At 44.0% G+C, this 13319-nt stretch overlaps 1 protein-coding gene and 1 long non-coding RNA gene across 3 annotated transcripts in view; one reads left to right on the forward strand and one right to left on the reverse strand.

Moving 5' to 3' along the window:
- The window catches only part of LOC115501224, a 28686-nt gene extending 17187 nt beyond the window's left edge, over positions 1 to 11499 (forward strand). Inside the window, exon 4 of the long non-coding RNA XR_003964753.1 lies at positions 11471 to 11499. This is a non-coding gene — a long non-coding RNA (uncharacterized LOC115501224). The remainder of the gene's footprint in view (positions 1 to 11470) is intronic.
- PIGL (phosphatidylinositol glycan anchor biosynthesis class L) overlaps positions 1 to 13319 on the reverse strand; it is an 84158-nt gene that overhangs the window by 46533 nt on the left and 24306 nt on the right. The window lies entirely within an intron of this gene.

The following is a 13319-nucleotide window of genomic DNA, read 5'->3' on the forward strand; positions in this document are numbered from 1 at the left end:
AGTCTGTTTCAAGCCTGAATTCACATCATCCTCCAGCTACTATAACCCGATGACCGAACTGTTGGCCTGTGTTGTTGAAGTCTGCACCTCTGGTAGACACATCTGTCTGATATGACAATCTGGAAGGGAGAAAGGTGGAGTGGGGACTGCATTTAGGCATAAAGGAAATAAGTTAATAAAACGTACAGAGGGGTGCCTGGGTGGCTCAGTCGGTTCAGCGCCTGACTTCGGCTCAGGTCATGATCTCTCAGTTTGCAAGTTCGAGCCATGAGTTGGGCTCTGTGCTATCAGCCCAGAGTCTGCTTCGGATCCTCTGTACCCTTCTCTCTGCCCCTCCCCTGCCTGTGCTCTCTCTCTCTCTCTCTCTCTCTAAATTAAAATAAACATTAAAAAAATTAAAAAAAAAAGAATTGGCATGTGAGATATGTCAGAATTTAGCTTGTAAACAGGCGTTCCGTCGGCCAGCTGTGCGGCAGCCAGGTTTTCCAGCTGAGGCCTGCGAGAGGATTCTAGCCCCTCCTTCTTTCCCGGGCTCACTGGTTGTTCTGACCCGTTCTTACACCACGTTCCAACCTCCTCTCTTTTGGCCTCACTCCTGATTTCCTATTTCTGGCCTTGTCCTTACTTTCAGACTTGACACCTGACACTTTTTCTGGCAAGAACCCTGGTCCCCAACTCACCTACAAGCCCTGGTCATGGCTCTGACACGCCCGTCCCCCACGCGTTTCCAAGGGCTCAGTTTTGTGGGAGGGCAAAGGGCGAATTTAGACCTTCAAAAAATATTCCTTTTCCCCCTACTTTAGGCAGAGTGACATTTTGGGGGTCCAGTCTAATGGGGATGGTGGAAAGATGAGTCATCTAGCGGAGGCGATTTATACGCCCAGTCCCCTAAGTCCACACATCTGGGAGCCCCTCTGGCCTCCTCTCTCCCTTATTCTTTGAAGAATTGGTCTCCAAGCCCTAGCAATGCCACTACCTCTGCAACAGCACTAGAAACCATCTCTGTCTGTCTCCTCTGCAGCTGCTTTCTTTTCTTCTTCTTTTTTAAATTTTTTTAATGTTTGTCTATATTTGAGAGAGAGAGAGAGAGAGAGAGAGAGAGCGGTAAGGGGCAGAGAGAGAGACACACAGAATCCGAAGCAGGCTTCAGACTCTGAGCTGTCAGCCAGAGCCCGACGTGGGGCTGGAACCCACAAACTGTGAGATCACGCATGACCTGAGCCGAAATCGGACGCTTAACTGACTGAGCCACCCGGGTGCCCCTGAAATTCCTTAATCTTCACCCGATATGCAGTCTCTGGGATGTGCATCGCCTCGCTCCCTCACTTCACTTTCCATCACACCCCTAGGCACGCTGTACTCCAGGTACCCAGAAGAGCACTGTGCATGGGGTACGTGTGGTTCATTCCCTCTTTCCTTCAAGGCTCGGATCACAGGCAAGCAGTCTGTGGCATCTTTCCTGGCTTCTGCTCTGGAGTCCACAGCACCCTTTGTGTGCTGGCCTCCTGTCACCAGTAAGTTTGTTGGCCTTTTCTACTAGGCTGTAAGCTGCCTGATGACAAGGCCTTGACTGTTTCTTTTGTATTCCCAAGACCTATGCTCAGAAAATGATTGTTAAATGGAAACTAATTAAATAAATACATTTCAAAGATTAATAAACAATCAAACCAAAACCTGGGTGCCTCTCAGGAGCTCTCAAACCCCATCCCCTCCTGGGGCATCTGGGTGGCTTAGTCAGTTAAGCCTCCGACTGTTGGTTTTGGCTCAGGTCATGATCTCACGGTTCGTGAGTTCGAGCCCTGCATTGGGCTCTACACTGATGGCACACAGCCTGCTTGGGATTCTGTCTCTCTCTGTCTCTCTCTCTCTCCTCTACCCTCCCCTGCTCATGCTTATGCTCTCTCTCAAAATAAATAAATAAACTTAATTAAAAAACCAAAACCAAAACCAAAACACCCCATTCCCTCCAGGGGCACTGGTGTTTTGTAAATAACCTTGCTGGCAAGTGCAGAATGTATACCAAACATGGAGAACATAGGCTTAGGGAGAGTGTGGAAAGTATGAAGGCTCTGGCATTTAGGGACCAGGCAGATGAAACAGAGCGGCTGGAGGTGACGGACACACAGTGGCCAAGCAAGGAGGTGAGAGAACAGGTAGGGCCCGGTGCTGTTACAGATGCCAGGAGTAGTTCCCAGGGGTGGGGGGTCTGGTCACCGTTCACCAGAGCTGCTAGGAGATCCAGGAAGATTGGGACTGAAAAGTATCCCACTGCTTTCCCGGCTGGGCAGTTAGCAGGGACCCAGACCAAGAGGAGTTTACGAGCGAGGAAGGAGGATGGCAAAACATATTTGCCTGCACTGGGAAACGAGTAAGAGAGAAGGATGCATAGATGGTGAGCATAGAGAAGACTTGATTACGAAGGAAAAGAGAGAGAAGTGGGGCAGTAGTAATGGGATGAGGGAGAGTTATGTGGAGGGTTTTTGGTTGGTTTGTTTGAATGATGAGAGAATCCTGACCCAAGACCGTGAAATTAGAACACGTAAGAGGCAAATGAAAATGCCCACTCGAGCATGCCGTGGGTATAACAACTCATGTGGCATAGGTCAGCGTTATTGGTGAAGGTGTCAGTAATGAGGTCATAAGGGGCGCCTGGGTGGCTCTTGCTCTCAGCTCAGGTCATGATCTCACAGTCTGTGATTTGGAGCCCCACATCAGGCTCTGTGCTGGTAGTGCTAAGCCTGCTTGGGATTCTCTCTCTCTCTCCCTTTCTCTCTCTGCCCCTCCCCACTCGTGCACGTGCTTGCGTGCGCTCTCTCAAAATAAATAAATAAACTTAAAAAAAATTATGAGGCTGTAAGTAGCAGATGTCCAGGTGTCGCCCAGGCAGCCACATTTAGGAAACGAATTGTCAGCAACTGTCCTCTCTGAATTCTGGGAATTTATCTCACAGGTAAGGCAATGAAGCAAGCGGCAATTTGACATTCACAATTTGTTTCAGGCTAAGCACTAAATACAGGAGGAGACAAGCAGGCTCATGGTGGGGAAGTGGTGAAATCACCTTCACAAATGGGAGGAAAGAGAATGGCATTAGGTTGTCGATCCCGGATGCCAGCTGAACCCTGAATTTCAGACAAACAATGAATAATTTTGAAATGTAATTATGTCCCATGCGGAGCCTGGAGCCAGCTTCGGGTTCTGTGTCTCCCTCTCTCTCTGCCCCTCCCCTGCTCACACTCTGTCTGTGTCTCTCTCTCTCAAAAGTAAATAAACATTAAAAAAAATTTTTTTAACGTAATTATGTCCTATGTGATATTGGGGATATACCTACATTAAACCATTACAGTTTAGGGGTGCCCGGGTGGCTCAGTCAGTTAAGTGTCTGACTCTTGATTTTTGCTCAGGTCATGATCTCAGGGTTTGTGAGATCGAGCCCCGCCTCCGGTTCTATGCTAAAAACGTGGAGGCTGCTTGGGATTCTCTCTCTCTCCCCCTCTGCCCTCTTCCCTGCTGTCTCAAAAAATAAATAAATAAACTTTTAAAAAATGTTTAAAACATTATAGTTTGCAATTCAAATTTAACTGGGCCTCTTGTACTATGTCTGGCACCCTGTTTAGGGTATATACCTTTTTGCAGGGCAATTATTCTGTTCACCGAATCACAAAATGTTGGTTGTGAAAAAAGACCTTAGAGATAATGTAATTCAACATCCGTATTTTATTAAGAGAAGAGGAAGGATCAGAGCACAGATACGCCTGCCCACTGTCACCTTGCTGGTCAGGAGGTGTAACAGGGGACCACATCATACAGTCAGTCCCCTGGGGCTGTCACAGAAAAGAAATTCCCAATTCTATTTCTGAGTCTCCGGTAGACATCATGAAATTCTCTAAGGTGCCTTGTAATCCAATTAATTTTAATGCCCTTTATTTAAACAGAGGAATATGACATATATTCTATGACTTTTGGAAACGGGTGTGTTGTTACACTGGGCAATCATGCATAACATATCCCGGTTCCAAAAAGGTTGAGAAATGATAGTCTACGCCGGATATGAGTCCAAGGGAGAGGTTATGTCTACTTAAGTCTTCAAGGATAGTCGCTGGCATGGTTGTTTAGGTAGGTGATATAATCATCTAATGCAGAAAACGCCACATAAATTCATCTCAGGTTCTAGCTAATAATTTGAAACCTAGTGTGGGATCACAGAGGATCTGCCAGGAAACAACCTGCGAAATAAGAACACGGGCGGGAGCAGGATAGGAATTAAATATACCGCGTGGGGAAGATGGGGACTGATGGCAGGGCTGGTGTCTGATTAGAATCTTTGTTCCTCACGTACCTCTATTATTTTATTTTTTGTGTATGTTTTTATGGAGGTATAGTTGACATACGTGGTTATAATCTTAAGAGTATAGATTAGTGCTGAGGACACCTCCGTTAGGACATGGATTCAGCTCTTTAACTCTGTAAAGGCTGATGAATGAAATGCAGGATTAGGAAGATAATCTTGGTCGAAGCCTTGAGAGATGCAGTGACTCATTCTTTGAAACAACTCCTGGTCTAACCAGATAGCTCAGGGGCCTAGATGAGCAAACGAAGTGCTTTGGCCCTCCTCAGAACACCCACTCCCCAGCACTCCTACCTGATCACAATTCCCTGGATCCCATCTCCTGGCTCATCCCCTCCTATCCCTTCCTGACTCCTTGGAGCACTGGGAGCGTGGATTCCTCCATGGCCCTGGCATCTGAACAGAACCCTGCCCTGACTTCTGCTCCTAAGGAGTGCCATTCCAGCCCCGCCTGGAGGCTGAGCGGTTAAAAATGCCCACGTTGTCACCTAACGCTCCACTACACATGCTCCTTCAGGCGGGGCTTGACACGAGTGGAGAGAGACATTTTGATTCTTCTTCAGCCCAGCCAGGACCAATGAAAAGATGTGCCTCTGTGCCTTATCTTATAGATGCAAGCTTTTCCTCTGAAAAATAGTGATTTCCAAAGTGAAGGAAGACATTGGATTGGAGGGTGAGAAGGAGGGAGGGATGGCAGAGAATGAGTAAATTTGAAGCAGTGCTTTGTGAAGACACAGGAACTTCGTTCTCTGTGAGGCAGATGGAAGCTGAGATGCGGTGAGGGCCTCATCCCAGGAGCCACACCCAAGTACCAAGAACGAAGAACTTAGTTCCTTCCGTGTCTTGTAAGAAGTAATTGAGGTCAGAGCTAAGGCTGTGTTATCTTGTACACTATGGGGCACATAGTTTGGGCTATACACACAGAGGTGTCCCCCAGGAATGCCAAGGACTAGAGATTCCAGTAATTGCTTCCTTACTTTCATCATCCTCTCCGCCCTTCCATTCTTTTTTTTGTTTTGAGTTTTTATTTATTTATTTGAGAGAGAGAGAGAGAGAGAGAGAGAGAGAGAGAGAGAGATCGGGGGAGGGGCAGAGAGAGAGGGAGAGAGAAAGAATTGCACTGTCAGTGCAAAGCCTGATTCTGGGCTCGAACCCACGAACCGTCAGATCGTGACCTGAGCTGAAGTCGGACGGTTAAACGACTGAGCCACCCTGGTGCCCCTCTGCCCTTCCGTTCTTACCAGAAAGCTTGCTCCTGGGCCCGCACCCTAAGCAAAAAGACCAAATAATTCCACTCCCCGGACTACTTCACCCAAATTTGTTTTGTCTAGTTCTCTCTTGTAGGAATTTGGAGTCACAGCTCAGAGAGGGGCCCAGAGGTTGTCAGACATTACTGCGCCTTAGGATCGATCACCTGGGGAGTTTGTAAAAAAATAAAAACAGAGTCCTGGGGTGCCTGGGTGGCTCAGTCGGTTGAGCGTCAGACTTCAGCTCAGGTGATGATCTCACAGTCCGTGGGTTCGAGCCCTGCGTCAGGCTCTGTGCTGACAGCTCAGAGCCTGGAGCCTGCTTTGGATTCTGTGTCTCCCTCTCTCTCTGCCCGTCCCCTGCTCATGCTCTGTCTCTCTCTGTCTCAAAAATAAATTAAACAAAAATTAAAAAAAAAAAAAAAAGAGTCCTGATCCCCCACCACATGAGATCTAAGAAGATTACAGGGAGTCTAGATACCTGTGTTTTAACAAATGCCCCAGGGGTGCCTGGGTGTCTCAGTCAGTGTCTAACTTCAGCTCAGGTCATGATCTCACAGTCCGTGAGTTGGAGGCCCGTGTTGGGCTCTGTGCTGACAGCTTGGAGCCTGGAGCCAGCTTGGAATTCTGTGTTTCCCTCTCTCTCCGCCCCTCCCCCACTCACGCGCTGTCTCTCAAAAATAAATAAATGTTTAAAAAACAAAAAACAAAGAACAAATGTCCCAGATGATTCTGCTGCACCAGAACTTCAGATCCCTCCCAATATTTTACAAAATACCGCCCTAGTTAGTCTGTTTGGATGGAACATGGCCACACACATAGGCTAAAGCAGAAAGGAGAGATCACCTGGGCAAGTGAACTAACCTCTCAGTTTTCTCATCTATAAAATGGGTAATAACAGTATCTACTCATAGGAGTGAGAATTAAACAGGTTAATGAGTTTAAAGCATAGAATAGTGTCGGACACAGGGTGGGGATATGCCAGCTATTATCATCATCAAGCTGCTGATGATGTTTCACTTCTGCCGCTTTTCCATGAGCCTACCTTTTACTCACTCATGACTCGGCTCAGGTCATACAGAACAGGCATCGTCTCTTTTGAGTTCTTTAAAAAAAAAAAATTGTTTTTTTTTAAGATTTATTTTTGAGAGAAAGACAGAAACAGAGTATGAGTGGGGAAGAGGCAGAGCGAAAGGGAGAGACAGAATCCAAAGCAGACTCCAGGCTCAGAGCTGTCAGCACAGGGCCCGACATGGGGCTCGAACTCACGGACCGTGCGATCATGACCTGAGCCAAAGTGGGATGTTTACCCGACTGAGCCACCCAGGCGCTCCCAAATTTATGTCCTAATCTCCTCACTAGACTGGGAACTTGAGGGGGTGAGTCCGTTTTGCTCACCAGGCTAGCCCCCTGCTCCCAGCCCATTTATGCACATGACCGAAGGAACGCCCCTAAGGTGATCTGTCCTCGCCTTACCACTCAGTGGTACTCCCTAAGTGTTACTGCTATGTAACACTGTTCTCCTTCTTCCTCAGTGTTCTTCTCCAAATTCCCTCTGTTACCTCATAACGATACAGGTCACTTCCCCTCTCACACGGGGAAAAAGTAAAGAATACCACAGCTGTGTAGCAGGTTGCCTAATTTCTCAGGAAGTCTCTTGTCTCCTTAAAGGGACCATCTCAGAAATACTATATAAATTGACCCAAAACGATATAAAACTAAGTTTGTCTGTTTGTTCACATTGTCATGTGAAAATAGCCAGGCAGATCTTCAGCAATTTTGGAAAGTATGTTTGGGGTGATGAATCTGTCTTAAAATGGAGGTTAGGTGCGGGCGCCTGGGTGGCTCAGTTGGTTAAGCGTCTGACTTCGGCTCAGGTCATGATCTCATGACTCATGAGTTCAAGCCCGCATCGGGCTCTGTGCTGACAGCTCAGGGCCTGGAGCCTGCTTCGGATTCTGTGTCTCCCTCTCTCTCTGCCCCTCCCCTACTCACGCTCTGCTTCTGTCTCTCCAAAATAAATAAACATAAATAAAACAAAAAAAACGGAGGTTAGGTGGCATACACAAAATTCCTTTTGAGAGCATTCCAGGTGAGACATCTCAGAGAGAGAGAGGTAGTCAACTTTCAGAGAAGCTAGGGTCGCAAAAATGAAGAGTGGTTTTAAGTAGGAGCCCCAACATTCTTGTCCTGTAGGCACTAGTATGTAACTGAACAGCTTGTTACTCTGTGTATTATTCCAGAGCAAGCAGCAGCAGCAGTTTCTTTTACGATGGTTAATGATTCTTCCAGCAAGGCCAGGGGATATTTTTACTAGTTAAAGAAATTATGATACAGGAATAGTAAGGGATGGTATGCAATATAAAAAACAAACTACAGGACCCTGTGGGTGGCTCAGTCTGTTAAGCGTCTGACTCTTGATTTCGGCTCAGGTCATGATCTCATAGTTCGTGGGATCAAGCCCCGCTAACAGCACGGAGCCTGCTCGGGATTCTCTCTCTCCCTCTCTGTGCCCCTCCCCTGCTCATGCTCTCTCTCTCTCAAAATAAGTAAATAAGCATTAAAAAGACCATGTGTTTGTATGTAAATATACACATTTGCAAACTATTGAAGGTGTGCAAATCTATACAGCAAATAGTGAACAATGGTTTTCTCTGAGGAGAGAAGTGGATGGGGAGAGAATCAAGGGAGACATTCATTTTCTCACTTGATATATTTTTGTACTGTTTGTTTTTACAATGAGCATGTGTTACTATTATTTTAATAACAGCTTTATCGGGATATAATTCACATACTATAGAATTCACTCATTTAAAGTGTACAATTCATTTTTTTTTTTTAGTATATTCACAGAGTTGTGCAACCGTCCCACAAATAAACATTTTCATCACCTCAAAAATAAACCCCATCATGAGTCACTCCCCATTTCCCTCTCCCTCCAGCCCCCTGGCAACCACTGTTCCACTTTCTGTCTCTGCGGGTTTGCCAATTCTAGACATTTAAAATAAATGGAAGCATGCATGTGTGGTTTTTTGTATCTGGCTTTTTTTTCAGTAAGCATAATGTTTTCTAGGTTCATTCAGGCTGGAACATGAATAAATACTTCATTCCTTTTTGTAGCTGAATAATATTCCAATGTATGACTACACCACATTTAGTTTATCTACTCACCAGCTGATGGGCATTTGGGTTGTTTCTACCTTTGGGCTATTGTGAATAGTGTTGCTGTGAACATTCAGGAATGCTTTTTTTTTTTTTTTCATGTATAAGTTTTTGCTTGAATATCTGTTTTTAACTCTTTTAGGCATTTTTGTAGGAGAATTGCTGAGTAATGGTAATTTTATGCTTAATTTTTTTTGAGGAATCACCAAACTGTTTTCCATAGTGGTTACACCATTTTACATTCCCACCAGCCATGGATGAGGGTTCCAATTTCTCAGCATCCTTGTCAACACCTGGTATTTCCCTTTTTATTTATTTATTTTAAATGTTATTAATTAATTTATTTAGAGAGAGAGAGAGAGAGCATGCACAAGCAAGCAAGTGGGGGAGAGGCAGAGAGAAAGGGAGAGAGATACTCCATGCTGACAGCTTGAAGCCTGATGCAGGGCTCTATCTCATGAACCTGGGATCATGACCTGAGCTGAAATCAAGAGTCAAATGCTTAACTGACTGAGCCAGCCAGGCACCCCTTGATAATGTTCTCTAGTGCAGAAAAGTTTTCAATTTTGATGAGTCCAATTTGTCTATTGTTCCTTTTACTGCTTGTGCTTTTGGTGTCTTACCTAAGATAGTGCAGCCAAACCAAAGCTCATGCAGATTCATTTCCATATTTTCTTTTAAGAGTTTTATATTTTTGCTCTTATATTTATGTCTTTTTGAATAATTTTTGTGTATGGCATGAAGAAGGAGTCCAACTTGGGGTTTTTTTTGCATGTGGATATCCAGTTGTTCAGCATCATTTTTAAAAAATTTCCTTATTTAATTGTCTTGGCTCTATTGTTGAAAATTAATTGACTATATATGTGAAGATAGCAAGTATTATTAAAAGAAAGAAAGAAAGAAAGAAAGAAAGAAAGAAAGAAAGGGAGAGAGAAAGGGAGAAAGAAAGAGGGAGAGAAAGAGAGAGAAAAAGGAAGAGAGGAAGAAAAAAAAGAGAATTAAAAAAGGGTAAAGCCTACAAATCTTTTAAATACAGAAATGGCCAGTTAAGCTGTATGGCCAGCTGTATGGCCCTAATGGCCAGCCTTGGGGACAAGGTCTAACTAGCTATGACAGTTTTACCAAACTAGCAGATGTAGCACCACATCATCTTAGATTGCAACATATATAGGCAGCTGCAATTTTTCTTATCCCAAGGGTTCTCTAGAACATTCCACAAACGACCAAAAATTATTTCTTGGAACTTGGTGCTCCGAGGAAGCCATCTGAAAAACTGAACTAATAACCTTTCCTCTGGTCATTAACATTATTTGTCTATAAGACTTGCATTTTATTATTATTATTTTTTAAGTGGCTTCACACCCAGTGCAGAGCCCAGCATGAGGCCCAAACTCACAGCCCTGAGATCAAGACCTGAGCTGAGGGGCGCCTGGGTGGCTCAGTCACTTAAGTGTCTTGACTCTTGGTTTCCACTCAGGTTATGACCTTGAAGTTCATGGGTTCGAGCCCTGCATCGGGCTCTATGCGTGATGTGGAGCCTGCTTGGGATTCTCTTTCTTTCTGCCCCTCTCCGACTTGTTCTTTCTTTCTCTCTCAAAATAAATAGAAACTAAAAAAAAAAAAAAAAAAAAAAAGAGTTACTGTAGATAATAAGATTCAGCAGAAGCTTCAGATGGCCCCAGCTCGATACCTGAACCCTCTTCTGCCTCTCCAATACTGTTTTCCTGTAGGTAGCTGGCCCTACTCAAACATAGGAAACAATCCGAAAGCAACCAAGGGGGGGGGGGGGGTATCCCCTATGCATGACAACTTTAAAAACAGTAGAAAAAAGAAGGAAGGAGAAAAGAATGTAAGCGAAAAGCAGCTGAAAAACCTATATAATTCCAAAATATCTTCCAGGATGTCAAAGCATTAAAACACGATATTAAAACAAAAGAAAACAAAACAAAAGGGCTTAAAGAAGAGATTTAAGGGTTTCAAGAAGGGGTTTTTGCATAACAGAAATGGAAGCTAGTGCAGCTTGGCAAATAGGCAGGGAAAAACAACTATTCGAAATAAAGTGAGAAACATGATGGGAATGTTGAAGAGATCTCAAAATTAAAAGGGACACTGACAAACAGATCATAGAGGAGAAGAGAGTTATGAAAGAAAGACAAAGTAGATCCAACACACAGAAATTAGGGTTTCTGAAGAAAAAAGACAAAGCAAATGGAACAGAGAGATAAAATGGAATCTACAGATTGAAAGGCCTACCATATCCCAAGAAATCTCAATTTAGAACAATCAATGCCAAAACACAACATGGTGAAGTTCTGAAACTACAAGGATAAAGAAAATCAGTTGGTATCCAAGCAGAAGAAAATGTTCTATGACGGGGAAAGAAACAACTAAGGGAATAGAGGGTTTTGTTTCATTTTGTTGTTTTTTTGTTTTTTTGTGGTGTGTGTGTGTGTGTGTGTGTGTGTGTGTGTGTGTGTTTTAAGTAGGCTCATGCCCAGTGTGGAGCCAGTTTGGGGCTTGAACTCATGACCCTGAGATCAAGACCTGAGCAGAGATCAAGAATTGGATACTTATCCAACTGAGTCACCCAGATGCCCCTGGGAATAGTGGTTTTTGAAAAGAACATGTCATAAACCTTGATAAAGTAAAAGTAATAATATAATGGGAACAATTAATTAATTAATTTTAATGTTTTCCTTTTTAATTCATTTTTGAGAGAGACAGAGCATGAGCAGGGGAGCGGCAGTGAGAGATGGAAACACAGAATCTGAAGCAGGTTCCAGGCTCTGAGCTGTCAGCATGGAGCCCTATTTGGGGCTTGAACTCACGAACTGCCAGATTATGACCTGAACCAAAGTCAGCCGCTGAACCGACTGAGCCACCCAGGCAACCCTCTTCAATTTTTTTTTTAATATAAAGGCTGAACAATATCCACTTAGAAATAATATAGTTTAAAATTATTGGAACTTTTGGTTTATAACTAACGTATGCTCATTATCAAAACGATGAAAAAAATACAGAAAAGCATAAACAAAGTATATACCCCTTTTTAAAACTCAGTATTATATTATGAATATCTTCCTGGGCTACTAGAAAATTGTGGTTTAATGCTCTGTAGCATGGCCATGTAATTGATCACATGCTGCTACATTAGGTTGTTACCAATTTCTTGCTATTACAAATAGTGCTGTAATAAATACCACAACATACAGTCACCTTGAATCCTTTTTTTTTTTTTTTTAAGTTTACCGATCTATTTATTTAAGTAATCTCTACACCCAACGTGGGGCTCGGATTTACACCCTCGAAATCAAGAGTTTGCACACTCCTGGGACTGCACCAGCCGGGCACCCCACCTTGAATCCTATTTTTATTGTATATTCGTAACGTCTCCCGAGGAATGAAGAGTAGACACACATGCATGCTTGGTTAAGGCCGCTGCTCTCTGGTCCCGCTTTACTTCTTTTGCATTGCTTCCCCCCGCCCCCCCCCCCCATCTTGTCACTGAAAACCTCCCTTCTGTTCTAGAATAATCTGCCTTTGAAGCCGTACTGAAGCAGCTTTCACTTTTCACATAATAGCCCCATATCAGCTGGGGCTACTTCGGTCTCCATCCCTGGTTTCTTTTCTAGGAAACATTGTTGTCCTTTGCGCCTTCTGGGAGGATGGGAGCCCTGACTTGCTCTTGCCAACTGGGACTGGAACCGTGCCCTTGAGCCTCAGCCCAGTCACTTCTTTGTGTGTTTGGAGGAAAGAACTGCACCAGGCTTTATTTTAATCTCTTACAGTGAGAGGATGCTTGGTCAGATCTCCTTTGGCAGCCAGCATATGGTCTTTTTTTTTTATTTTTTATTTTTTGTAGTGGAAAGGCTCTTAGGGGCTCGGGAGGAGAGGGGGTTTAATTGCCAACACGACCCCAATTGTCCCAGACTCTGCTTTGTGGCTTCTTTTTCGCTGTATGATTTGTATGGATTTATTGGAAAACACAAAGACTTCCAGGAACTGCTAGCAAGCCAGACTCATTTACGTTTCCTAGTAGGTACTGGATTCTATTTCCCTGTGAAGCTAAAATTAGTCTGTAGAAGTCTTGGGCTTGTTAATGTCAAACTGATGTTAAGACAAGCACTGGGAGAGATGAGATTTTTATTGTGCTGCGAACTTAGAACAAAGTGGAGCCGAATCCATAGAATGGCAAAATAAAGAGCTGTAGAAAAATTCTTCCAAGCGAAAGTACTCATCTACACTTCCTAGAAAATTAAAAATAACTATGCAAGGCAGGGACCTAGACTGTTTTTACTTAATTAAAGAAAGTGAAAACAATTTCACTAAAGAAAGCGAGGAGAGAAAAAGTGAGGAAAGGGGGTTGGGATGTATAGACATCACTCAGGTCTGTGAGACCACACCTTTACATGCTGGCCACAGACAGAAAGCTTATGGTATGAGTGGAATGAACCATTCATTTATTTAACAAACATGTCTTGAGCAACCACTATGTATCAAGGATTACAACAGAATTGGGGGCTTATGGCATAGAGTGAAAAATCAGGGGGCGCCTGGGTGGCTCA

This window comes from Lynx canadensis, chromosome E1, assembly GCF_007474595.2.
Source record: "Lynx canadensis isolate LIC74 chromosome E1, mLynCan4.pri.v2, whole genome shotgun sequence".
Classification (NCBI taxonomy): Eukaryota; Metazoa; Chordata; class Mammalia; order Carnivora; family Felidae; genus Lynx; species Lynx canadensis.